This window comes from Schistocerca nitens, chromosome 11 (genome assembly GCF_023898315.1).
Source record: "Schistocerca nitens isolate TAMUIC-IGC-003100 chromosome 11, iqSchNite1.1, whole genome shotgun sequence".
NCBI classification, from domain to species: Eukaryota; Metazoa; Arthropoda; class Insecta; order Orthoptera; family Acrididae; genus Schistocerca; species Schistocerca nitens.
The window spans coordinates 104,254,708-104,281,528 of NC_064624.1; the positions used below are offsets into that span (position 1 = coordinate 104,254,708).

General features: G+C 43.3%; 2 long non-coding RNA genes across 4 annotated transcripts in view; one reads left to right on the forward strand and one right to left on the reverse strand.

Annotated features, from left to right (window-relative positions):
* LOC126212885 (uncharacterized) overlaps positions 1-26,821 on the forward strand; it is a 297,383-nt gene that overhangs the window by 208,121 nt on the left and 62,441 nt on the right. The gene's annotated exons all lie outside the window — the stretch shown is intronic.
* LOC126212886 (uncharacterized) overlaps positions 1-26,821 on the reverse strand; it is a 44,069-nt gene that overhangs the window by 9,236 nt on the left and 8,012 nt on the right. Inside the window, exon 1 of one of the 3 annotated variants that reach the window (XR_007540955.1) lies at positions 22,789-22,804. The exons of the other annotated variants lie outside the window; for them this stretch is intronic. This is a non-coding gene — a long non-coding RNA (uncharacterized LOC126212886). Of the gene's footprint in view, positions 1-22,788; positions 22,805-26,821 lie in introns of those variants that run through there. 3 annotated transcript variants of the gene reach the window in all.

Consider the following 26,821-nt stretch of genomic DNA (forward strand, 5'->3'; position numbering starts at 1 on the left):
ATCCCCAGTCCCATCCAAGCATATTATCAGCAAAGGCAGTCTACGTTCCTTTTACAGGCAGCAAGATATGAGTTAACTATGCACCTCAAGTCACAGACTGGTATTGGAAGAACAACAAAAGATCTTTCTCCAGTCTCAATAAGAGTGGGTGACCATTAGCTTTGCACTTGCTCTTGTTTCTCAATTTGTTCAAAATGATGTATCTTGGAATGTCATATTTTCTTGCAGCTTCCCTGTGTCCCGTTCGTCCATTAGTAACTTCTTCTGATATCTTCTTCGCAATTTTCATTCGAGTAATGGGTTTCGTGCCATATCGCCGAGTACTTTCTTGTGGACCTTTCTGCCATCCCATAGCCTGTAGAAGAAAAACGTAGTAAGCCTACTGTACTATTCAAATTCTTGTCCATGAAGAGTACAGGGTGCAGATGGTGGCTCGTGTCGTTACCAGCGACTTGCGTTGCTTTGGATCGGAGGAGATTCTCTCTGGTTTTGGTCGGCTAGCGGAAATGGTAAAGCCGGCTCACCTTGCTTGCGAGGTTAAGGCGGAGCTCACCATCTGCAGCATCGTCGATAGAACCGACTGTGGTCCTTTGGTGCAGAGCCGAGTGGAGGGTCTGAATCAGAGGCTCAAGTGGTTCTGTAATCGTGTAGGCTGCAGATTCATTGACTTGCGCCATCGGGTTCCACTTAATAGGTTAGGAGTCCACTTCATACAGGTAGCGGCTACTGGGGTGGCAGGGGTTGTGTGGAAGGGACTGGGCAGTTTTTTAGGTTAGAGGGTCTCAAGGAACCACAGAAAGGGTGTCCATCTAAAAGGGGGCAGGTAAAACACAGTAAGGTAGTTGTAGAAACAATCGGTATTGTAGTTGTAAATTGTCGTAGCTGTTTTGGGAAAGAACCAGAGCTCCAAGCCCTAATAGAAAGAATTGTAGCTGAAATAGTTATAGTTATGGAAATCTGGCTAAAGCCGAAAATAAGTTCAACCGAATTATTTTCCAATGACCTAACAGTATTCAGAAAGTATAGATTAAATACACTTGCTGATGGAGTTTTTATTGTTGTCAAAAGTAGTTTACATTGTAGTGAAATTGAAGTAGATAGTTCCTGTGAAATAGTATGGGTAGAGGTTATACTTGACAATGGGACTAAATTATTAACTGGATCGTTTTACCAACCTCCTGACTCAGAAAATATAGTTGCTGAACCGCTCAAAGAAAACTTGAATCTCATTTCAAATAGGTACACCACTCATACAATTATAGTCGGTGGTGACTTCAATCTACCCTCGATATGCTGCAAAATTTATACATTTAAAGCCGGAGGCAGGCATAAAACATCGTCCGAAATTGTACTGAATGCTTTCTCAGAAAATTATTTTAACAATTAGTTCATGAGCCCACTTGAAGCGTAATGTATGCGAAAGCACACTTGACCTCTTAGCAATAAATAATCCTGGACAAATAGGGAGTATCGTGACGAATACGGGGGTTAGCTAGCACAAGACAGTTTCTGCTAGGCTGAATACCGTAAAACCCACAACCATCAAAAAGAAACGCAAAGTATATCTATTTAAAAAAGCTGATAAAAATGCTCTTAACGCCTTCTTAAGAGAGAATCTCCGGATCAGATCATGTAAGCGTAGAAAAGATATCGAATGATTTCAAAGAGATAGTATCGACGGCATTTCAGAGATATATACCACATAAATTAATGGTTTTTGGTCCCCCATGGTTCACAAAACGTGTCAGATCGCTGTTGCAAAAGCAACGAAAAAGCACGCCAAATTTAAAAGAACGCAAAATCCCCACGATTGGCAAAGTTTTGCAGAAGTTCGGAATATAGCGGGTACTTCAGTGCGAGACGCTTTCAGTAATTTCCACAACGAAACTCTGGCAGAAAACCCAAAGAGATTCTGGTCGTACATAAAGCACACCAGTGGCAAGACGCAACCAATACCTTCACTGCGCGATAACTACGGTGAAGTCACTGATGACAGTGCCACTGGAGCACAGGTATTAAACGCGGTTTTCCGAAACTCCTCCATCGAAGAGGATGAAGTAAATATCCCTGAATCTCAATGAAGAACAACTGCCGAGATGAGAAAGATAGAAGTAAATATCCTCGGTGTAACGAAGCGGCTTAAATCACTTAATAAAGGCGAGGCCTCCGGTCGACATTGTATACCAGTCAGGTTGCTTTCAGAGTATGCTGATACAATAGCTCCATACTTAACAACTATACACAACCGCTCGCTCACAGAAAGATCCGTGCCTAAAGACTGGAAAATTGCTCAAGCCACACCAATACCCAAAAAGGCAAGTAGGACTGATCCGCTAAATTACAGGTCCGTATCACTAACGTCGATTTGCAGTAGGGTTTTGGAACATATACTGTGTTCGAACATTGTGAATTAAGTCGAAGAAAACTAGTTGTTGACGCATAGTCAGCACGGACTCAGAAAATATCGTTCTTGTGAAACACAACCAGCTCTTTATACTCATGAAGTAATGAGAGCTATCGACAGGGGATGTCAAATTGATTCCATATTTTTAGATTTCCAGAAGGCTTTCGACTCCATTTCTCACAAGCGTCTTGCAACCAAACCACGTGCCTATGCAATATCAACTCAGTTGTGCGACTGGACTCGCGATATCCTGTCATAAGGGTCACAGTTCGTAGTGCTAGACGACGGAAAGTCATCGAATAAAACAGAAGTAATATACGACGTTCCCCAAGGAAGTGTTATAGGCCCTCTATTGTTCCTGGTCTGTATTAATGACATAGGAGACAATCTGAGTAGTCCTCTTACATTGTTTGCAGATGATTCTGTCATTTGCCGTCTTGTAAAGTCAACAGATGACCAAAACGAATTACAAAATGATTTAGATAAGATATCTGTGTGCTGCGAAAAGTGCCACTTGACCCTAAACAACGAAAACAGTGAGGTCACCACATGAGTGCTAAAAGCAATCAGTTAAACTTCGGTTATACAATAAGTCAGTCGAATCTTAAGGCAGTAAATTCAACTAAATACTTGGGTATTTCCATGATACACAACCTTGTCGTCATAACATGGACTCTCGCGTCTTTTTTATTACGACCGACTCTGCAGCGCCACATACTCAGCGACAGAGTTTGGCCTTATACTCTTCTCACCAGTGGCGGATACAGAAAAACCTGGAGGGAGGGGCGCTGAAGATTTCTTGAGCAACCTTTATTTTTACCATAATAAGAAATAATCAAGTCACATGTAAAGTTTAAGGAAGTTTTATTTAAACTGATTATAGAGATTATAGGGATATACGAGGCAATGCCAGCTTATGATATCAAAAAGTTATAGTTGTGGTTGTCTTCCTTAAATGATGAATTCTATGCGCCTATTCTTCCTGGCAAATTGGTTAATTACATCGTCAATAGGACAATCAATGTCAGGGTGAGTGTTCAACTGAGCTAAGCCTTTCCTTTCTAATGCATTCGATAGAGGCCCTATATAGTAACAATGCGTTTTTAGCAATCTTCTCCAAAGTCACTGTTACCAGAGAAATGCGCAGCAATAGTTTCCCACACCTAACTCGTGTTACGATTTAGGTATGGGAAACTATTGCTACATTATTCATTCTTCAGTCTTAATATTTCAGCTTCTGAACGTAAACTAGCTTCCTATTCGGCGCATAGTCAGTATCTATAACGCTACGCATCCAAGGTTCTCCGCACAAGAAAACAGTAGCACATCCGCGACTTTTCTTGATAAAATGCCAGACAGAAGAACGTATCAAGATCACTATAATGGCCGCAATTTTTCTCGTAGGTATGTGTTAGCTACCTAGGTACCAGACAGAAACGTATAACATTCGACTACGCGGACGGCCGTGATACATAGGAAAGTACAAATACTCGATAACTCGATTCAGTCGAGTAGACTAACGAAAGAAACTAACGAGTACCGTCCGGGCTGAGCGGCGGGGACACTTCGGTGGCGCCGCAAGACGTTACGTTTAGTATTCCAAAAGATTAGTCCTATTATCAAGTTCAAACATTTAAAGGGTGTATCTTTTTGTTCTGCTGCAGCCTTAATGCGCTCTTAAAACATACAAATGGCGTACAGCTAACCGATCGTTTGGGACACGGCGGGTTACAAGGGCCAAATGCGCAAAATTCCATCACTTTATTTTATGCGACCACACTCGAATCGCGCAACCCTGTTGGTAAAGTGTTGACGTTGTAGCTCCATCCACCTCCACGAAGTATTTCTGTGATTTCTTATACATTTGACCTATGTATCAAATCAGTATTATTGTTGCCTTGATAATGACAGAGAAGAGCTGCCGCGGTGGCCGTGCGATTCTAAGCGCTTCAGTCCGGAACCGCGCGACCGCTACGGTCGCAGGTTCGAATCCTGCCTTGGGCATGGATGTGTGTGATGTCCTTAGGTTAGTTAGGTTTAAGTAGTTCTAAGTTCTAGGGGACTGATGACCTAAGATGTTAAGTCCCATAGTGCTCAGAGCCATTTTGAACCAATGACAGAGAAGAATTATTATTGGTATTGTATCGTATGAAATCTGGTGTCCGCTCTGCGACATGTTCAATAGTCCATAGTAGAAAATTCTACTAGTAATTGGCGCGAATCGTATATGTATCTAATTTTTGAAAACTATGTCCCAATTAGGACAAACACAGTTGCTATGCTAGAACGGTTCTACAGGCAATTTTTAGCAGTTTCCAATTTAGTTAATATCGATAACAAAGGGTTCAAATGGCTTTGAGCACAGTGGGACTTAACATCTGAGGTCATCTGTCCCCTAGAACTTAGAACTACTTAAACCTAACTAACCTAAGGACATCACACACATCCATGCCCGAAGCAGGATTCGAATTCGCGGCCGTAGCAGTGGCGCGGGTCCAGACTGAAACGCCTAGAACCGCTCGGCCACCGCGACCGGCTGGTAACAAATGAAGCTAAGTTGTTGTCAGGCCATAAGATATTGATAGCACCCATTTGTTCCTACAGATTATGTCTAGGCCTTCCTCTACATAGACCACAACGTCAGACAGGTTACGTTAGTCTCGTGCCGTGGATATATTCATACCAGAAAGAAAAATAAACGATGAAATCATTATTATCGTCTCATTCATTTTTGTGTATGTTATTCAGCTCTCGCTGCACTTAGTGCTTCATTTGGGAACCAATGACGCGTCTCTTGTTGGTAACTGCAGCAAACTTTTGCCCACGGCTGAATCTCCGTATCAAATTAGGTCGCTCTTACTAACGAGGCGATGAAGTGATTTTATCAAGTAGTTTAAATGTTCTGTTTTTATGTTTCAATGCCTCGGGAATAGACTGGAAGTGCACTGTCTTCTCTCACTTAATCCACAGAAAACACAGTCTTCCTGTTTAACAAGAAAGAAAAAAAAAATCCATCAAATGATCATCGAAATCACATTCTGTAATTCTTCAGTATCAGATAAACGATCAATTAAAATGACGCGTTGTTTGCAAATTGCCACGAAAATAGCCGTAGGTCGGGAATTCCGTTGCAACTGGGAACGGAGTTGGTCGCGGCGGCATTCTTGCGTCAGACGCTGCCCGTATTCTTGCCGAGTTGCGTGAGTAACAGTTCAATACTTGCAAGATGTCCATCGCTTCTTTTCAGGACCGTATCACTGCCGTCGTGCTGGCAGAGAAGGTGTCGATGTCTGCGACGATGTTTCCCCACATGCAGACATTTCGGCGGGCGTCTCTTGCTGATGCAGTATGATGACGTCATAACACCGGCACTCGCGACTCCTTCACTACGAACGGTCGTGCGCTGCCACAGACGCTACCCCTGCAATGGAGTGGGCCTTGCCTTACATTCTTCGTATGAAGATAATACATTGGGTTCTCTAAGAGACTGCTGCCTTGCCAAAGAAACGAATTGTTTATACATTCTGATGTGTATCATTTTTGTTTTAATATACATCTTGAAAACGTAAACGTTAGGCATCCTTACGATCGGTGTTAACCCTCCAAAAGTTTTTCCGTCTTTGTTGGATATCTGCGTATATTACTGGAAATAATAGCAAAAAAAAAAAAAAAAAAAAAAAAAAAGAAACCAAAATCGCTCGTTTCCGGAACCGGTTATTTTGAGCGGTTTTAACAGCCAGGGTAAAACTCCCCCTTTTAGGCGACTTTCGCGGCTATTGGCGTACTTTGCCAACTACTTCATCAAACATGTAATGACCCCCCCCCCCCCCCCCCCACCGCGCTGTTCCTTCCGTTGTGTTCTCCTGTTAGCTCTATCACTGTTAACAATTTGTAACATTCGTCTCTTACAAACTGGGAACTGATTTAACATGAACCTTGTCTACTGTTTTTCTAGTTTGCGACTGCATAGTCCGTACTCAATGTATTGTCCACCAGGCGCGAGTACTGAGGCCGCACACGACCCATAGGGCAGGCGGGGTATAGAGCAGACGTGAGGTTGGTGAACCGTTTTAACTGGAAAAGCGGCAAGTAGCAGCACAAAGAAGACGTTAACAGGGAAGAGGACATACACATTTAAAAAAGCCAGGACCTGTAGATTAAGAAAAAAAAGAAAACAATAGGAAAATGCTTCATCCTCTCTCCCCTTCTCTCAGTGCTGCACAGTCTGCGGTGCCTTGCCATGGTTTGCGTGGGTCGCCTGGTTCGAGGTTCAAGTCCTCCATCGGGCATAGGTGTGTATGTTGTCCTTAACGTAAGTTCATTTAAGTTCGGTTAAGTAAGATGTAAGCCTGGGGACCGATGATGACAGCAGTTTGGTCCTATAGGAATTGACAACCACCACCAGCACCACCCCCACCATCCTCCTCTCCTCCCTCGGCAGGTCTGCCCTGCCCCTCGTCAGTTTTAATCTTTTTCTGTATGTGGTATGCCTCGTGCAACACATTCGTAGTGCCCTCGGTCTGGTGTGGACTTTTAATACTGTGGCCTATTTTTATTTTGTGCTTATGCTCCAGTGTCTTTTACGTGCTACACACATCGTCAATTGCGTTTTTATATTTATGTTGGCCTTCTTTAACCGTGTACCACAAGGAACGTCTCCATGGCAGTATATTTCTAACCCCATTGTCTTCCCCCTTATTAGATTCCAATGTGTCCCCTTTTATCCCTTATTTATGTTTTGTGTCATCTTTTTTAATAGCTGCAATGTCTCTTAGTTGAAGAGCGGGGGATTGTACAACTGCCAGCCCCCCCCCTCCCCACCCCTCTGCCAGTTTGGGGCGGGGCATGAAATCACAATAAAGAAAAATAATATGTAGAAAGATAGAGATTAACGTTCTGTCGGGTCAAAATTCGTCGCCATTTGTAGGTTTTTCTACTTTCAGCGCATGCAAGGGTTTTGGAACATGTTTGCTGCATAGCTTGTGCAGTCATTTGGCTTGAAATTCCTATTTTCGAAAGTATGTGTCCAAACATTCCTCAGTCCGTCACTTGGCTAACCGTAACGTCTTTTGTTTCCCGTGTGCTTGCGATGGTCGGCAAGCATCTTAAGCAGTGCCGACAACTTATCGCCGTCTGCCGAGCCCTGACAACGAATAAGCAGATGTGGACACCTACTTTAGAAAATTTACATTATACACAACGTGGCAGACCTGACTCCATGATACACAACTGTGTCGCGCTAACATTGACACTCGCGTCTTGTTTATTACGACCGACTCTGCAACGCCACATATGCAATCCCTACATTGGACAAAAGTTGGCCTTCCACTCTTCTAAGGCAATACGTTTGGTATTCCCAAATGATTCGTCCTATTATCATGTTTAAGCGTTTAAAGGGCATATCATTTTGTTGTGCTAAAGCTTTGATACACTCTCAAAATACGTAAATTGCGTAGAACTAACACATAGTTTAGAACCCGTGGGCTACAGATGCCAAATGCACGAATTTACACCGCTTTGTTTTCTGCCTGCGCAATCGAAAAGCGCAATCTCTTTTGCCAAAGTGTTAACAATGTAGTTGCATCCTCCTTCGCGAAGTAGTTCTGTGATTTCTTACACATTCTGGCCACGTATGAAATCAATATATTGTTGCCGTGATAATAAGAGAGAAGAAATTATCACTAATAGCTGCTCGTGCGGAATTTGGTGTCCACTTACCGATGTCCCTGAATCGTCCATACAAGAAAACTGTACTAGAAATTGGTACGAATTGTAATACGCACCTAATCTTTGAAAACCATGCTCCAATGAGGACAAACACAGTTGTTAAGCTAAAAAACTGTAGTATCGGAATCATTAATTTCTCTTTAATACACTGACTTTACGTAGGAAAGCATGTCCGGTACTCAAACAGTTGTTAAGCTAAAAAACTGTAGTATCGGAATCATTAATTTCTCTTTAATACACTGACTTTACGTAGGAAAGCATGTCCGGTACTCAAACAGTTCTGTGAACAATGCGTACTACATTTGTTTCGATCAGACTGATGCTTCGATGTAAATATCAAAACGAACAGCTACTATTTTGTAGATTATCCACATATGGTTCCAGAGGCAATAACTATCAGTTTTCAGTTTACTCAGTATTGGTAACAAATGAAGCTACATCGTTGTTAGGTTACAAGAAACTAATAGCACCTATTTGTTCCGACAGATTATGTATGACCGTTCCTTCACGTAACCCACGACGTCACACAGATTGTGTTACTCTTGTGCCGTGGATATATATTGAGACCAGAAAGTAAAATATGATGAGATCGTTATTATAAATTCGCCTCATTCATTTTTGTGTATGTTATTCAGCTCTCATTGCATGCACTTCTTCGTTTAGGAGCTTAGGACGCATCTCTAGTTAGTAACGGTAGCAAACTTTTGCCCACAGCTGAATATCCATTTCCAAACTAGAGATGCTATTAAATCAGGTCGCCCTTACTAACGAGTGTATGAAGTGATTTGACCAGCTCATTTGAATGTTCAGAATTTTACTTTCGTAGATTTGGGGAATAGACTGAAAGTGTGCAATGTGTTGTCTCCATTATTGTACATAAAACACAATAAGAAAGCATCTCTAGTTTGGAAACGGATATTCAGCTGTGGGCAAAAGTTTGCTACCGTTACTAACTAGAGATGCGTCCTTAGCTCCTAAACGAAGAAGTGCATGCAATGAGAGCTGAATAACATACACAAAAATGAATGAGGCGAATTTATAATAACGATCTCATCATATTTTACTTTCTGGTCTCAATATATATCCACGGCACAAGAGTAACACAATCTGTGTGACGTCGTGGGTTACGTGTAGGAACGGTCATACATAATCTGTCGGAACAAATAGGTGCTATTAGTTTCTTGTAACCTAACAACGATGTAGCTTCATTTGTTACCAATACTGACTAAACTGAAAACTGATAGTTATTGCCTCTGGAACCATATGTGGATGTTCTTCAAATTAAACTACAGCTAAGAAAATACCTCCACCCATCATCTTAATCACATTTCTTTCCAGTTCACAGCTCCACAATTCGTCAGTATGAGATAAACATACAATTAAAATGACACGTTGTTTATAAATTGCCGCGGAAACAGCTGTAGGTCGAAAATTCCGTTACAACTGGGAACAGAGTTGCTCGCAACGCCATTCTTGCGTCAGATGCTGTCTGTATTCTTGCCGAGTTAAGCTTGTGTAACAACTCAATATTATTTTGAAAATGTTCATCTCCTTTTTATCAGGACTGTATAACTGCCGTCTTGTTGCCAGAGAAGGTGGTGATGTCTGCGACGCTGTTTCCCCACATGGCGACATCTCGGGGGGGGGGGGGGGTGTCTTGATGATGCACAATGAGGACATACTTGGAACATTTAGCTCTACATTGAGCTTACTCATTGTAGCCTTCATCAGCTGTGACGCATCTGGCCCAACGTCTTCTGTCCATGATGTAAATGCACTTTGGTAAAATTCTGGGGATTTACTTTTACACCGTCGCTTGACACAGGAAATAGGTCTTTCTCAATATCAAATTTTTACCGCCCAGGTGGGGCTTCGGACGACCAAAGAGGTAAAAGACAGAGCCAATTCCGGACTGTAGGGGGGATGAAGAACAATTTTCCAACCCATTTTCCTCATTTTCTCCCGTGTCATAAGGACTGTACCGAGTTTGGAATTGTCATGGTGTAGCCTGATGGGCTGACCCTGAAGCTCTGGTCTGTGGGTTTTGATGGCACGTCGCAGCTTGTCCAATGACAAACAGTGACGGTCCCAGTTAATTGTGGATTCAGGTTCCAAAAAGTCAATGAAAATAACACCACAGTGATCACAGAAGAAGGAGGCCAACACCTTATGGCCAGCTGTTCGTTCCGAGGGGAACATGGATGACGCCCCTCCATGGATTGGGTTCTTCTCTCAGGTTGGGACAAAACCAACAATATTTCATCCTGGGTAATGACGCCGTCAAAACACTGTTTCCACTCCTCAGTAAAGGTCTTCATGAGACCCTCGCACACATTTTTCCTCACTGTTTTCATTTCTCTTGTCAATAATGTAGGCACCCAACGTGCACTGATTTTTCTGTACCCTAGTCACTGTACCAGCGATACCACACCACCCACTGACAAACGAGTCATTTCAGTAAGCTGTCGTGTCGTCACACATCTGTCATTGTGGATGATTTGATCAATGGTCTCCTTATTCACGGCACTCACTGCCGTCGATGGTTTACCGCATCGTGGATTGTCCAGTACAGAGAAATCGCCTTCTTTAAACCTCTGCAATCACCGCTCGATGCTGCTGCGATCCACTGTATCCTCCCCATAAACAGGGAGCAACTTCCTGTGAATCAATGTGGCAGAGTCATCGCTGGTCTTGAAGAGGAACTCCACCACTGACCGTTGTCGCAACCTGACATCTACTTCGCGGTCCATTATGGTTCACCTGTAAATAAAAGAAAATACTCTTATATACCAACGCATAGCTAAATGTTTCAACTATGTTCACAAAAAATTTCATTATCCTCCTCCAAAAAATAAAAAAAAATTAAAGACGACTGTGCAAAACTTTTTAAACGTCCTTTGTAATTATTAACAGGTTTATTTCCTGATTCAACAAAAGAATCACGCGAGCTGTGTAGACATGTTTACATCATTGTGACATCTTCATTAGCGAAATGGTGCTGTGGTGTCCTCCACATTCCGGTCTTATATAAAAACAGATCCATACTCGTCTCGTTGACAGTGAGAAACAAGTAAAGTTATCATTTTTATAACCTCTTGCTTAGTATGCTGTCCATTCCCTATCGTGTTCGAGTAGTCGACACCACGAAGTTGTACCACAAATAGGTGCACGGTCTATATCTATACTTATTTCATAACCAGGCCACAGTAAGACTCCGAAAAATATCGGTCAATGAGGACAAAGTGATTTCATGCACTGTGAAGGTATATGAAAATTGCACTGGTCAGGAAGATATTTATTGCTTGCATATAAGTGAAAAATTACATTCCATTTTGCATTAAACTGAACTGTTATATTTTTGCTGTATTTAAGAAATCGATCTGTTACGTAGCAGCCCCCGTGTGTTACATCGCTGGCTGAATTCTAAACTGCCACAACCACAATCACCGGCTGACTCAGTGGCAAAGGCTCTCGTGCACAACCAGGGGCTGCTAGCAAAGCAAATGCTAACTGAGTGTAGAGGGATGTGAATTTGCCTTTACCCAGTCGCAGTTTTTGCGGCCATTTCTAGACTCAGAGACTTTAGGTCGAATACTCTTCCACCAGAGAGCAGTTCACTTACTTATAGATCGCTTGTTAACAGGGTGCAGGGGGAGGGGGGGGGGGCGTGGTTAATAAAACGGCTTTGGACACACTGACTGTTGGAGTGTTGAGTCTTGGACACGCCTTCCTATGCAGTCTCCTCTGCTCCCGTAAGATTCCACTGTCATCTAAAGAGAAAATCATACTCTGCCTCTCTAAAAAGAAAAATAAATAAATACATAAATAAATATGTATATACGCAGGGTGTTTCGAAAAGACTATACGTATTTCGAATGCATATATTTATTAAACTTTAACACATAAGAATATGATACTTTAAATACATATTTAAGAAATTCTCATTTTCAGATTACAGTTGTTCATATGTCCTCCTTCAGCGACACAAACAATATCCCATCCATACTCAAATTCCTCTCCCATAATCGGGAAAGCATGTCCTTCGTCACTGATGTTATGGCAGTACAGATCCCATTCTCAACTTTTCCAGGTTCTGTCGGAGTGGTGGTATATAAACGTTGTCTATAATGAAACCCCACAGGAAAAGCCGGAGGGTGTCAAATCCGGTGACCGTGGAGCCCATCTGAGACATGCTAAGTCGCCAGCTCCTTGACGACCAATCCAGCGGTTCGGTAGAGTTTCATTCAGATATTCACGCACTTGGCGACTCCGTTGGGGGGGGGGGGGGGGGCTGTGTTGTTGAAAAATGAAGTTGTCTTCATGCAGCCTCGGAAACAACCAGTTTTGTAACATTGCGAGTTACTGCTGACCGTTAGCCGTGTTTCCATCAAACAAGAATGGGCCGTAAACAGATGATCGGGCTATCACACAAAACACATTGACTCTGGGCGAATCTCGTACATGTTCAATGGCTGCATGTGGGTTCTATAGGCACAAAATGCCACACGTTAGCATTTGTCATCAGGACGCAGAGCTTGTAATCGCTTACGGCTTCACAACCGACTGACGTCTCAAAACACGCCAAATTGTTGTTGTAGGCAGTTGTAACTCCAGACTGGCACGACGAGTTGATTTTGAAGGACTACGTCGGAAAGCTGTTTGAATTTGTGCTACATTTTCTTCAGGAACACGAGGGCGGCCAGGCCTCTTTCCTTTACATATACATCCTGTGTCTAGAAACTGTCGATACCATCTGCGATTGTTCCACCCATTCGAAGGATCAATTTAGCACCTCAACCTGAAAAGTCTTTCCGCTGTAATCACGGAATTGCACTTCGCAAACTCGAGAACAGAAAATGATTTCTGCTGCGGAGTAGCCATTTTAAACACATGATGGTTACCGAGCAAAACAGAAGACAACTGACATCTAGTGGCTATTATTATAAACTGGACTATGAATTCGTTTCTCCAACAGCCGAGCTGAGGCGCAGAGATCGATAGTTTGGACAAAATAATACTTTGTAATACGTATATTCTTTCTGAAACACCCTATATATTACGAAAGTACTGCTATGCTCGCTTCAACCAAGACGACTGTTTTCGGGAGACCAAGCGTGTAAAACAACTGATGATCAAAACAGGAGCCAGCAAAACTGGTACTAGTAGATCACAACCCAGGTAGATTCTTCCTACACGTCGGTCAGGGGCCTGAAGATGGCGTAGTAAAACGCTGAAACTGTTTACCAAATAAAATAAGATTGGAAATTCTACAGCTCAAAGGTGTTTAATTTAACATCCTCTATCGAACAACCGAGTCCCGCAAGCGTGTATAGAACTTTTCATGATATGAATGTTGTTCCGAATGTAAACGTAGTATCTGTCGTACTGTTGACGTTGTGTGGTCAGTAAATACATGGAATTTCGCAGCAAGTATTAAATTCTAGTAGCCCACCTTTATGGAGACCTTGAGGCAAAATTTAACAACTTTCAGTATAGTCAGAACCGTTAACAACTGGCATAGTGTTTGCCTCTGCCTACTTGTTTCCATAAATTGTTGTCTTTGCGTCGTAGGTATATACAAGAGGAGTTAATATCGCCGTATAGAATTGGACAGAAGAGAAATTTGTGGAACAACTTGACTAGAAGAAGGGATCAGTTTGGTAGGGCATATTCTGAGGCATCAAGGGATCACCATTTTGGTACTGGAGGGCAGCTTGGAGGGTAAAAGTCGTAGAGGGAGACCAAGAGGTGAATACACTAAACAGATTCAGAAGTATGTAGGTTGCACTAGGTACTGGGAGATGAAGAAGCTTGCACAGGATAGAGTAGCATGGAGAGCTGCATCAAACCAGTCTCTGGACTGAAGACGACAACAACAACAGTGACTGAGCCATCACTTCCAAATCACAGGCGCTATAAAACTATTTCGTCTTTACTTACGTTAAGAGGAGCAATGTGACCAACGCAGTTAATAGCTTTGTTCCATTTTCAATTCTTTGCCAATTCATCAATGGTGCGTAGTCTCTCCTTTCATTAATAACATTTCTGTAGGCTCACGTAAGGTGCCCTATATCAGCGTGACATACATTCTTGTCTCGGTAGTTTTACATTTACTACTGCATTAGAGAAATATTGTAATCAAGGATTATATGTTATGTCTTACTTTGTAGCACCTTGATTACGCCTATCGCGTTTCCTACTGTCTGCTAAACTTTAAAGGCATAATGCGTCACCATCGCATTCCATAATTTCGCCGTCTTTAGCACATTTTACCAAAGAATAAGTATTGGACACCTGAGAATGCGATGATCCATCTGTCACGCCACCTCAGTCGTATACAACGCTGCTGGATGACAAAACCTCGCTCAACGAGCCCTGCTGACGTTAAGCCTTTTCTCGCAGTCGGGGGGTCCGCCTATCTTCTCCACATCCGTGCAACGCCAGCACGCGCCTCACAAAGTCACGAAACCAGCGTCAGATTATACTGGTTTGGAGTACATTCAGTCACAAATGCAGATCACAGTATTGCAGAACCTGAATTTATTTCTCCATCAGTTCTCTGCTTCCCGCAGCCGATAGAGCTTTGTTGCTGCTGGCGCTCCGAAATGTTGGCAATTTAACTCTTTCGCGAGTAATGGCGGTCGTCTGACGTAAATGAAGACGGGAAAACTTTGTATAATCTACCCATACCTCGCGTATCACACCAGTAGCGAGATGCGTGTCCATTTCCACATGTGAATCACACTTGCTAGTTGCTGGCCAGTTGTATTATTTTAAAGCACTCGGACAGTGCTGTTTCGCACCCGCACATTCAGAGCAGGCCTTCTGTTACAGATGGCTCCACGTGATGTTAATCTAAACTCCTGAGGAGGAGGAGGTTGGGTGATAAAATCTTCCAGAATAGAAATCGTGAAAACATACTGTCAAAACATTTCTGTTCGTGCCAATTAACACATGTGATATTGTTCTATTATGCTCACCTGGATCACACGCGTTGTGTGGTAAGAGGTGTAGCGTGCTTATACTCCAAGATTATGAAGATTACTAACGGCTGGAAAAAGTCCACTCGAGGTAAGGCGAAATCTTAATCATGTATGTAGAATTAGCGCATATTTTGTCACCAGCCATCGCTTGCGAAGATGTAATAAAAAAGTTGACAACATCATCTGTTTTTATCGACGCGGAATTTTAACGCAGTGTAAGAAACTGTTTGACTTTGTAGCTATGAGTCCAGCTGTTGTTTCTCTGTTGCGACAGATTCCATTAGTAACTGACTACAGATACAAAACGATCTATCCAGGACATTTACACACACTCCACTTGTGAGGACAAAGATCACATCCAAGCCAAACATTAATTCACTGAAAACTTGGTATTAAATTAAAACAAAAAACTTGTGTCATCCACATTCTTTTGTCATAATGCTGGGAAGAGCCGGTCACGAGAATGAAGACCACCAGAGTTTTAGTTTACAGTTCCTGACTGCGTTACAGCTGCTAGTTGGCCTGTGTAAAACTTGGAACACACACCACACTTCATACCTTCGACCATGCAGATACACATACAGCCGGCGCCGGTATGATCTATTAAAAAAAACAGATTTCAATTGACCCTTATAAATAATTAATGGGCATAAATTATTAATTAATCAATACGTGTTATAAAATACACGTTATAAATATTATACATTTTAAATACATGTTACGAAATATAAAATGTTATAATGATGTTCCATGTCTCCTAAACCACTGGAGCAATTTGCAACAAACTTGTTATACATATTTCTCACATATTGCCCTGAAAGAAGAAGAACCATTTACAGTTCATACACATTATTTGCAGCGCCTATAAAATTCTTAGCGGATTAGGCAAACTATTCACACATCAGTTACTGCATTCTCTCCACACCTTTTATTTTAAATTTTACTTGTGTTGTCGAAATTATTTTCTTTCTTTCTTTTTTTTTTTTTTCTTTATTGTATTTCATGTCCCCATTGGGGCGGGCTGGCAGCAGCATATGCGCTGCTCTTCAGCCGAAAGACATAGAACAAACAATAGAAGACATTTAAAAATAACAAAGGAGAGAATATGGTGAACATAGACATAAAAAAAGGGGGAACATCATGGAAGGCAATAGACAAAAAAAACGGGGTGACTGTAAAATGGAGATAAAAAACTGGTTAAAAGAAGCACACACAAAAGGCACACACTGCGACAGTTAAAAGAACACAAGGCACAGTATGACTGGAGCATAAAAGGTATCGACGGATGGCGTAGCACATAACAAACACTGACGGCGAACCTAAAGGCAGTACACAATTAAAATCACACCTCTTGACGCACAGGACAAACAGCACTAAACACAACACTGATGTGGCACACTGACGATGATGAAAACGGAGGATATGCCAGGTGCAAGGAGGGAGACCGGAAGAAGGGAGGGAGAGGAAGAGATGGGGGAGATGAGCGGGAGGCGCACTGAAGAGGGCCAGGTAGGGAGGGATGTGGGAAGCAAAGAGGCAAGTATGGGGTGCAGGGTCTCAGGGGAGGGGAGGTAAGGAGGAAAATCCGCTCCGGGAGAAGGAGGGAAGAGGAAAAAGGGGGCCCTGGGGAGGGGTGGGAACAAGGCCAGGTTAGAGTTGGAAGGAAGGGTAGATGTCACGGCAAAGTTCGTCATCCGGGAGGGGGAGGCGTTGGAAATTGACCTGATGAAGGAGATGGAGGGTGTGGAGGTGGAGAGAGGGAGGGATACAGCGATAGAGGCGCGGCAACGGGCGGGGGGTGGAGAGGAAGGAGGAAACCAGAGGGTGGGGGGATCAAGCTTGCAGACAATGTAAAGGATGCGGAGATGTTGGAGGAACAGGAGGAGGTGGGGGAAGGGGATCAGTTCATACAGGAGCCATGTGGGGGAAGGAAGGCGGATACGGAAGGCAAGGCGGAGCACATGGTGTTCAAGGATTTGGAGGGCCTTGTAAAAGCGGGTGTGGGCAGAGATCCAGGCAACGCTGGCATTACAGAGGATAGGACGGATGAGGGATTTGTAGGTGTGGAGGATGGTAGAAGGATGCAATCCCCATGTCTGGCCAGACAGGAGTTTCAGAAGGTGGAGGCGGGAATGGGCTTTCTGCTGGACGGTCTGGAGATGAGGGGTCCAGGTGAGGTGTCGGTCGAGGGTGAGGCCAAGGTATTTCAGGGTGGGGTGAGCTGGATGGGACGACCATAAAGGGTGAGGTAGAAATCATGGAGGTGAAAGGAGCGAGTGGTACAGCCTATGATGATTGCCTGGGTTTTGAAGGGGTTCAGACGGAGGAACCACTGGTTGCACCAAGTGGTGAACTGGTTATGGTGGGTTTGGAGGGTACGTTGAGACAGTTGAAGGGTAGGATAGAGAGCGAAGAAGGCGGTGTCAGCAGCATACTGGAGAAGGTGGTGGGGGTGGCTTGGGCATATCAGCCGTATACAAAAGAAGAGGGGAGAGGACAGAACCCTGTGGGACGCCAGCCGTGGGATAAAAGATATGGGAGTTGGTGTTGTGGAGGGTGACATAGGAAGGACGGTGCAAGAGGAAGGAAGCGACCAAAATTGACAGGCAGGGCGTAGGTTTGGAGTTTAAAGAGGAGACCGGGATGCCATACACGGTCATGGGCATTTTGGAGGTCAAGGGAAACAAAAATTGCCGAGCGACAGGAGTTGAGCTGGAGGGACAGAAGGTGAATGAGGTCGAGGAGTTGGTCTTCAGCAGAGAAGGAGGGTTGGAAGCCACACTGGGTAAGGGGGAGGAGGTGGTGTTGAGCAAGGTGCTGATGGATACGGTGGGAGAGGATGGATTGTAAGACCTTACTGAAGATGGAGGTGAGGCAGATGGGACGATAGGAAGAGGCGGCAGAAGGGGGTTTGTTGGGTTTGAGGAATAAGAGGATGTGGGAGGTCTTCCACAGGTCAGGGTAGAAGCTAGTAGAGAGGATGACATTATGGAGATGGGCAAGGACAGTCAGGAAGGAATAGCGGCTTTCTCGAAGGTGACGGTAGGTGACACAGTCGTGACCAGGGGCCGTGTTGCGTTTGGACCGGAGGATAAGTTTAATGGCTTGTGCTGTGATGGGAGTGTTTATGTCGGAGGGGGGCAACTGCCTCAAGAGACATTATTAAGATTTCACAAGCATAAATTTTCAGGAAATTTAGGCCACTGTTTTCGGCCACGGGAAATTATTGTATACATTTTAGTCCGTTTTATATTAAAGTGTTTAATTTTTTTTTACTTTTACTGATAATGCACACATGCAGCGTTTGTTTGTTGTGTGCGGAACCAGAGTGGAGAAAGCTGCATGATGTAATTGCAAAGATTCCACGTAGTATACGAGACGACACAGGATGGCAGCAGCTGCTGGCGTCCGCTAACCATCTGAGCATAGTAGTACGCACTGTCACCAACAGGTGGCAGGTGCGAGCAACAGAACGGACACCTCGCCACGTGCTGTGGCCCTCCACAGCAAAAAGCGACGTCACAGACAAGCCTGGAGAGAGGAGGAGGAGCTTTCCGTAATAGCTTACATTTTTGCTGTAGACTGAAATCTATCGTTCATGGTGAAAACAAAAGAATAAGTGAAAGGCTGTGGCAACTAACAGAGTGTAACTCAGCCATTACACACACACACACACACACACACACACACACACACACACACACCACACAAACAAAGTTATAAATTTTGTTGTATTTCAATCAGGTTTTTTTTAAATCTTGTCCACCACCTTAAGCAATTCTAGCCAAGCGTTGCCTCTGCCAGCCCGACTTTGTCTTGTGTTGCAGCTCAATTTGGAGATCTTTCAGTTCTTAACTGTGCATTGCTGTAAATTCTAATCGTTGTTACCTTCTGTTCCAAAAGTCTTAATTCCCAAAGCGCGTTCTAAATCTTTGATGTTATCCCTGATGTGTAAATTTTAGAATATTGCAAATGCTGAACTTGAAAAATTTTGAATATGCCCTCAAGTTAATGGTAATGCTGAACTTGCAATAATTTTTCTAAATCACGACCACAAATCTACTATCTAAGGAATGGTTTTGAAATTGTTATGGCAGTGCTCTATCTGTAATAACAGTGAAGTCAGATATCCTGGTTGAAATCTTACGGGTGCCTAAAGAGCTTTAGAGCATTATTTTTATGAATGTTAGTTATTTTAAAGAGGTTTTAATTGCTCGAAAAAATTATCGTAATTAGGTCCTTTTAGTCCACCGTCCTAAAACCTATTTGACAATTGCTTTTGACTTATATGTACTTGATGTTTTTAAGTATATCTCATTAAATAAAGGATTACCAACAATTTTGAAGCATCAAATGGCCTTCCGTAATCTCAGCCTGCACGTTCCTCCCGCGCATTAAGTTGTATCCTGAGGCGTCGCCATAGGTTTCAACTATGTTACAACAAAGGGTACACACACTAACATCGAAAAACAACTTAGCTTCGTCGTAAAAGGGTGAATCTTTCAGCATACTAAATGCTTTACTTTGGTGAGACAAATAGAAGTCTAAGCTCATTCGGGAATACATCGGGCTGCAGAATCGCTTGTAACGTTTTCTGGTACATCACGCCTCGTATCTCGATATCGAGTCGGTTTCTGTATGGGATGACGTAGATTTCTTAATTGTATATTAACGATGTTATTTCTTAAGGCATCACAATAAAACAAACACACGTATTGCTGGGGAAATCACCAGAAAACTACATGAATCCTGCCAAACCGATATCTGGTCTTCTCCTCACGTGGAAGCGTTCAACTAAGTGAGTCACACAGTCAAAACAAGAAGAGGAGTAAATCGAATAACTGTAATTCGGCCGTTTGTGGAAATAAAGATTGTGGGTACAGAGTTTGACACGTTTGCTATTGTTCTTCACGGATAGATGTAAAAAGGATAGCCATGCGAGTTGTGGACAAATCTGTAACTTAATACAACAAAGAGGGATCAGTTGCTGAAATCGGTACAAAATTCCAGCTATAGATAAGATAGAGCTGTAAGCGTCCAATTAACCTCTACGGGCAGGGATAGCTGCATTAACGATGGACAGAGATTTTTGTTCACTTAAAATTGTTTTAGGAATTTTATTATATAATTAGTTTTTGTTTGCACTATTAATACATAATTTTTTACTATATTGCTCATGTAAGTAATATTTTTCAATTACGCTTCTTTTTTATTAAACGTACCTTACAACTTACCAAGTTCCATAGGTGCATCCATTTGCAAAAAATTGGTTTCCAGCGGCTGGGGGCGGCGCGGCGAAGGTTTGGCGACTCTGCTAATGGCACAGGATCAGCACCGCAGCTCTCTGTGGGATGGTTTGGGAGGGAATTGCAGACTAGGACAGTGGCTGCTGCTTGGTAGTTACGAGGTACACGTTCCACATTAGTAATGTGTCGAAGGATAGTCCTAAACATTTCACTGTTAGTCAGAGCGGTGTGATTTTGCAGGTGCGGCGTCGGATGACTGGGCTGTGCCGCGGAGACGCCGACAGCTCAGCCACACAGTCTTCAGAGTAGTGGTGGGCAGGAAATCGCGTATCTGTTAGAAATCACAGTGATTGAGAAGTCACAGATATCACAATAACAACTTTCCAAAATCTAACTGCGATTTCAGTCACAGTTGGCAGTCGCAAGTAGCATTTCACATTCAACGCCGTGAGCCATCTGTTGGCCGAATTCCGTACTCCTTTCTGCGATTTCAGTGACAAGTCGCGGCTAGAAATCGCAAGTAGCAACTAAAAAGCGCAGTTAAAAGTGCCATCTGTTGGCCAAAGTTCGTACTACGCTCATCTCTGCGACACGCTAGCGAGTCCAACTGCGATTTCTGTGACAAGTCGCAACTAAGAGTCGCAAGTAGCAACTAAAAAGCGCAGTGAACAGTGCCATCTGTTGGCCAAAGTTCGTACTACGCTCTTCTCTCCGACACTCTAGTGAGTCCAACTGCGATTTCCGTGACAAGTCGCAACTAAGAGTCGCAAGTAGCAACTAAAAGCGCAGTTAACATACTTTTCCTAATACCATCTGTTGACCGACATACGTACTTCGTTATGAGAGCCTTGTGCCTCACGAGATCGATGTGCTGTGTGTGCTTATGAAGGGCTTATTTCAATAGTGGTACAAGTCCATTTTTGTTCATTTTGAGATACAGAGTCGTAAAGTTAAATGAGCGCTGAAAAATCTGCAGTTCAGATACCAGAAATATTCAAGCATATAGCTTTTTGCTAGAGATGAACCTTTATTTATGTTTGTTTCGATCATTAATTTCAGAAACATTATAGACAGAAAAGTGGAGGTAATGGACTTGTACCACTATTGAATTAAGCCCTTCATATTATATGACAACATGCACATTCAGCATTAGTTATGGTTGGTCAAACACTGCTGTGACTCTGAATGTATTATATTAATAAGAAGCAACATTACCTTTTTCTCCTGAAAATATCAAGTAACGTAACAAATGTGTTTGATTCTGCTTCCAATATGACAGTTTTGGTTAATACTCCACATGCTTACAGGATTTTGCAATGTTTACACAGCTGAACTCAGACATCTGTATAAGTGTAATGAAATGAAAACAGTATTATTGAGTCATATGAATGCCTCACTTTTGTTCCGACACAGTTCAAGACTAGGGAGAACAGTTTACACCTGATGTTCTATATGGCAACTTCACACACAAGACCTTTTTGCTGACACTACTACCACCTACATAAGTAAGCTTTTCCTGTGTTACTTTCAAGTAATGCACTTAAGCTATTCCTGATTTAACTGGAAGATCTGTACTTCCCACTTTCATATCAACAGCCTCAAAATGCATATTGTAGACTTCGGGATATGTTACAGGTCAGTGTCACACCAAGATTGTGAAGAAAGGGGGGAGGCGGCATGTCACTCTCCAACAAGTGTTTACGAATAAATAAGTGGCGAAAATTACGGGTATAGGACGGCTTAACATGTGGAAAATAAGATTTTGATTATTCACTCACTGTATTTAAAATTTATTATTCCTTTAAAATCGCAAAACAGCTTCAATAAAACACAGTTTAATCACTCATCTGCACACTTACTTCACAATTACTTTACTTTCAAACTGCAAATCCTCTAAGGGCTGTCTTGAATCTTCACGAGTCTCTCTCAACAGCCTTGATGTGGATAGATACATACACAAACCAGTAATCAGAGTCAGAACTGTGCCTGCGAAAACACAAGGATTATTAAACAATTTTTGCTGTCATTAATTACTAGCAATATAATTGACAGAGTAGATAGCTAATATTTGCTGTAATGAAAGCCACTCAATGGGGTATATTTCACATTTGCAAGAACGATCTCACTGAAGGAATTAAGTCCATCGAAACACTTAGAAACTATCGTCTGACGAAAACGGTCTAAAGATGCAGTGACAATTTCTCCAGATCTGTTGACAATTATATTTTGAGATATCACTTTACTGAGTGACTGAAATGTAGTTCAGGTATCTGTGAACATAACAATATGTTAGAATTAATTTTCTAAACATGAACTGTTACGGTACTGTATGGCTTCTTACATATTAATTACACTATTAATATTTTTACAGTTGTTTCTTTAATACAAAATTATAGCCAACGGAAGAAATAACGTAAAACATACTTACCAATGACAGGTTTGTTGAGATGCAATTTTCTGTGTGCACACATGTAACTTTTTCATACGGTGGTGAGTCACAGAAATCGCAGAAGTAACAGAAATCGCAGAAATAGCAGTGACGGAGGGATACACGACCTAGGTTCCTTAACTGCGACAAATCACAGTTAAGAATAACAGATACTGAAAAGCAGCATTCACAGAAATCACTGATATCGGAAAACCGTAGTATAGCCCATCACTACTTCAGAGACGTGTCGGCGGTCGTAGAGCAACACGCCACCAGTTTGTAACACCATTGACACACAGCATACAATTTCAAACAGCGAGCATTAAAGGGCAGAAATCACATTAGATTCCACCCATTAAAAAATTGATTAGATATTGACACTGCTTTACGAAATATTCCCCCCCCCCCTTTATTGTATTTCAATTCCCCATCGGGGCGGGCTGGCAGCAGCATAGGCGCTGCTCTTCAGCCGAAAGACATAGAACAAAACAATAGAAGACATTTAAAAACAGCAAAGGAGAGAATAAGGTGAACATAGATATAAAAAAGGGGAACATCATGGAAGGCAATAGACAAAAAACGGGGTGACTGTAAAATGGAGATAAAAAACTGTTTAAAAGTAGCACACATAAAAACCCACTCACGGCGACGGTTAAAAGAACACAAGGCACAGTAAGACTGGAGCATAAAGGTAGCGACGGACGGCATAGCACATAACGTAACACTGGCGGCGAACCTCAATGCAGGACACAATTAAAACACACCTCTTGACGCACACGAGAAACAGCACGAAACAACACTGATGGGGCACACTGATGAAGAGCAACACAGAGGATCTGCCAGGCGCTGGGACATGAGGGAGACCTGGAGAAGGGAGGGAGGGGAAGAGATGGGGGAGGTGAGCGGGGGGGCGCGCGGAAGAGGGCCAGGTAGGGAGGGATGTGGGAAGGAGAGAGGCAAGTATGGGGTGCAGGGTCTCAGGGGAGGGGGGGACGGAGGAAAATCCGCTCTGGGAGAAGGAGGAAAGAGGAAAACGGGGCCCTGGGGAGGGGGGGGGGAACAAAGCCAGGTTATAGGTGGAAGGAAGGGTAGATGTCATGGCGAAGTTCGTCATCCGGGAGGGGGAGGCGTTGGAAATTGACCTGATGAAGGAGATGGAGGGTGTGGAGGTGGAGAGAGGGAGGGATACAGCGATAGAGGCGCAGCAACGGGCAGGGGGGGTGGAGAGGAAGGAGGAAACCAGAGGGTGGGGGGCATCAAGCCTGCGAACAATGTAAAGGATGCGGAGATGTTGGAGGAACAGGAGGAGGTGGGGGAAGGGGATCAGTTCATACAGGAGCCGTGTGGGGGAAGGAAGGCGGATACGGAAGGCAAGGCGGAGCACATGGTGTTCAAGGATTTGGAGGGCCTTGTAAAAGCGGGTGTGGGCAGAGATCCAGGCAACGCTGGCATTACAGAGGGTAGGACAGATGAGGGATTTGTAGGTGTGGAGGATGGTAGAAGGATGCAATCCCCATGTCTGGCCAGACAGGAGTTTCAGAAGGTGGAGGCGGGAATGGGCTTTCTGCTGGACGGTCTGGAGATGAGGGGTCCAGGTGAGGTGTCGGTCGAGGGTGAGGCCAAGGTATTTCAGGGTGGGGTGAGCTGGATGGGACGACCATAAAGGGTGAGGTAGAAATCATGGAGGTGAAAGGAGCGAGTGGTGCGGCCTATGATGATTGCCTGGGTTTTGAAGGGGTTCAGACGGAGGAACCACTGGTTACACCAAGTGGTGAACTGGTTAAGGTGGGTTTGGAGGGTACGTTGAGACAGTTGAAGGGTAGGATAGAGAGCGAAGAAGGCGGTGTCAGCAGCATACTGGAGAAGGTGTTGGGGGGGTGGCTTGGGCATATCAGCCGTATACAAAAGAAGAGGGGAGAGGACAGAACCCTGTGGGACGCCAGCCGTGGGATAAAAGATATGGGAGTTGGTGTTGTGGAGGGTGACATAGGAAGGACGGTGCGAGAGGAAGGAAGCGACCAAAATTGATAGGCAGGGCGTAGGTTTGGAGTTTAAAGAGGAGACCGGGATGCCATACACGGTCATGGGCATTTTGGAGGTCAAGGGAAACAAAAATTGCGGAGCTACGGGAGTTGAGCTGGAGGGACAGAAGGTGAATGAGGTCGAGGAGTTGGTCTTCAGCAGAGAAGGAGGGTTGGAAGCCACACTGGGTAAGGGGGAGGAGGTGGTGTTGAGCAAGGTGCTGATGGATACGGTGAGAGAGGATGGTTTGAAAGACCTTACTGAAGATGGAGGTGAGGCAGATGGGACGATAGGAAGAGGCGGCAGAAGGGGGTTTGTTGGGTTTGAGGAATAAGAGGATGTGGGAGGTCTTCCACAGGTCAGGGTAGAAGCTAGTAGAGAGGATGACATTATGGAGATGGGCGAGGACAGTCAGGAAGGAATAGCGGCTTTCTCGAAGGTGACGGTAGGTGACACAGTCGTGACCAGGGGCCGTGTTGCGTTTGGACCGGAGGATAAGTTTAATGGCTTGTGCTGTGATGGGAGTGTTTATGTCGGAGGGGGGCAACTGCCTCAAGAGACATTATTAAGATTTCACAAGCATAAATTTTCAGGAAATTTAGGCCACTGTTTTCGGCCACGGGAAATTATTGTATACATTTTAGTCCGTTTTATATTAAAGTGTTTAATTTTTTTTTTACTTTTACTGATAATGCACACACGCAGCGTTCGTTTGTTGTGTGCGGAACCAGAGTGCAGAAAGCTACATGATGTAATTGCAAAGATTCCACGTAGTATACGAGACGACACAGGATGGCAGCAGCTGCTGGCGTCCGCTAACCATCTGAGCATAGTAGTACGCACTGTCACCAACAGGTGGTAGGTGCGAGCAACAGAACGGACACCTCGCCACGTGCTGTGGCCCTCCACAGCAAAAAGCGACGTCACAGACAAGCCTGGAGAGAGGAGGAGGAGCTTTCCGTAATAGCTTACATTTTTGCTGAAGACTGAAATCTATCGTTCATGGTGAAAACAAAGAATAAGTGAAAGGCTGTGGCAACTAACAGAGTGTAACTCAGCCATTACACACACACACACACACACACACACACACACACACACACACACACACACACACCACACAAACAAAGTTATAAATTTTGTTGTATTTCAATCAGGTTTTTTTTAAATCTTGTCCACCACCTTAAGCAATTCTAGCCAAGCGTTGCCTCTGCCAGCCCGACTTGGTCTTGTGTTGCAGCTCGATTTGGAGATCTTTCAGTTCTTAACTGTGCATTGCTGTAAATTCTAATCGTTGTTACCTTCTGTTCCAAAAGTCTTAATTCCCAAAGCGCGTTCTAAATCTTTGATGTTATCCCTGATGTGTAAATTTTAGAATATTGCAAATGCTGAACTTGAAAAATCTTGAATATGCCCTCAAGTTGATGGTAATGCTGAACTTGCAATAATTTTTCTAAATCACGACCACAAATCTACTATCTAAGGAATGGTTTTGAAATTGTTATGGCAGTGCTCTATCTGTAATAACAGTGAAGTCAGATATCCTGGTTGAAATCTTACGGGTGCCTAAAGAGCTTTAGAGCATTATTTTTATGAATGTTAGTTATTTTAAAGAGGTTTTAATTGCTCGAAAAAATTATCGTAATTAGGTCCTTTTAGTCCACCGTCCTAAAACCTATTTGACAATTGCTTTTGACTTATATGTACTTGATGTTTTTAAGTATATCTCATTAAATAAAGGATTACCAACAATTTTGAAGCATCAAATGGCCTTCCGTAATCTCAGCCTGCACGTTCCTCCCGCGCATTAAGTTGTATCCTGAGGCGTCGCCATAGGTTTCAACTATGTTACAACAAAGGGTACACACACTAACATCGAAAAACAACTTAGCTTCGTCGTAAAAGGGTGAATCTTTCAGCATACTAAATGCTTTACTTTGGTGAGACAAATAGAAGTCTAAGCTCATTCGGGAATACATCGGGCTGCAGAATCGCTTGTAACGTTTTCTGG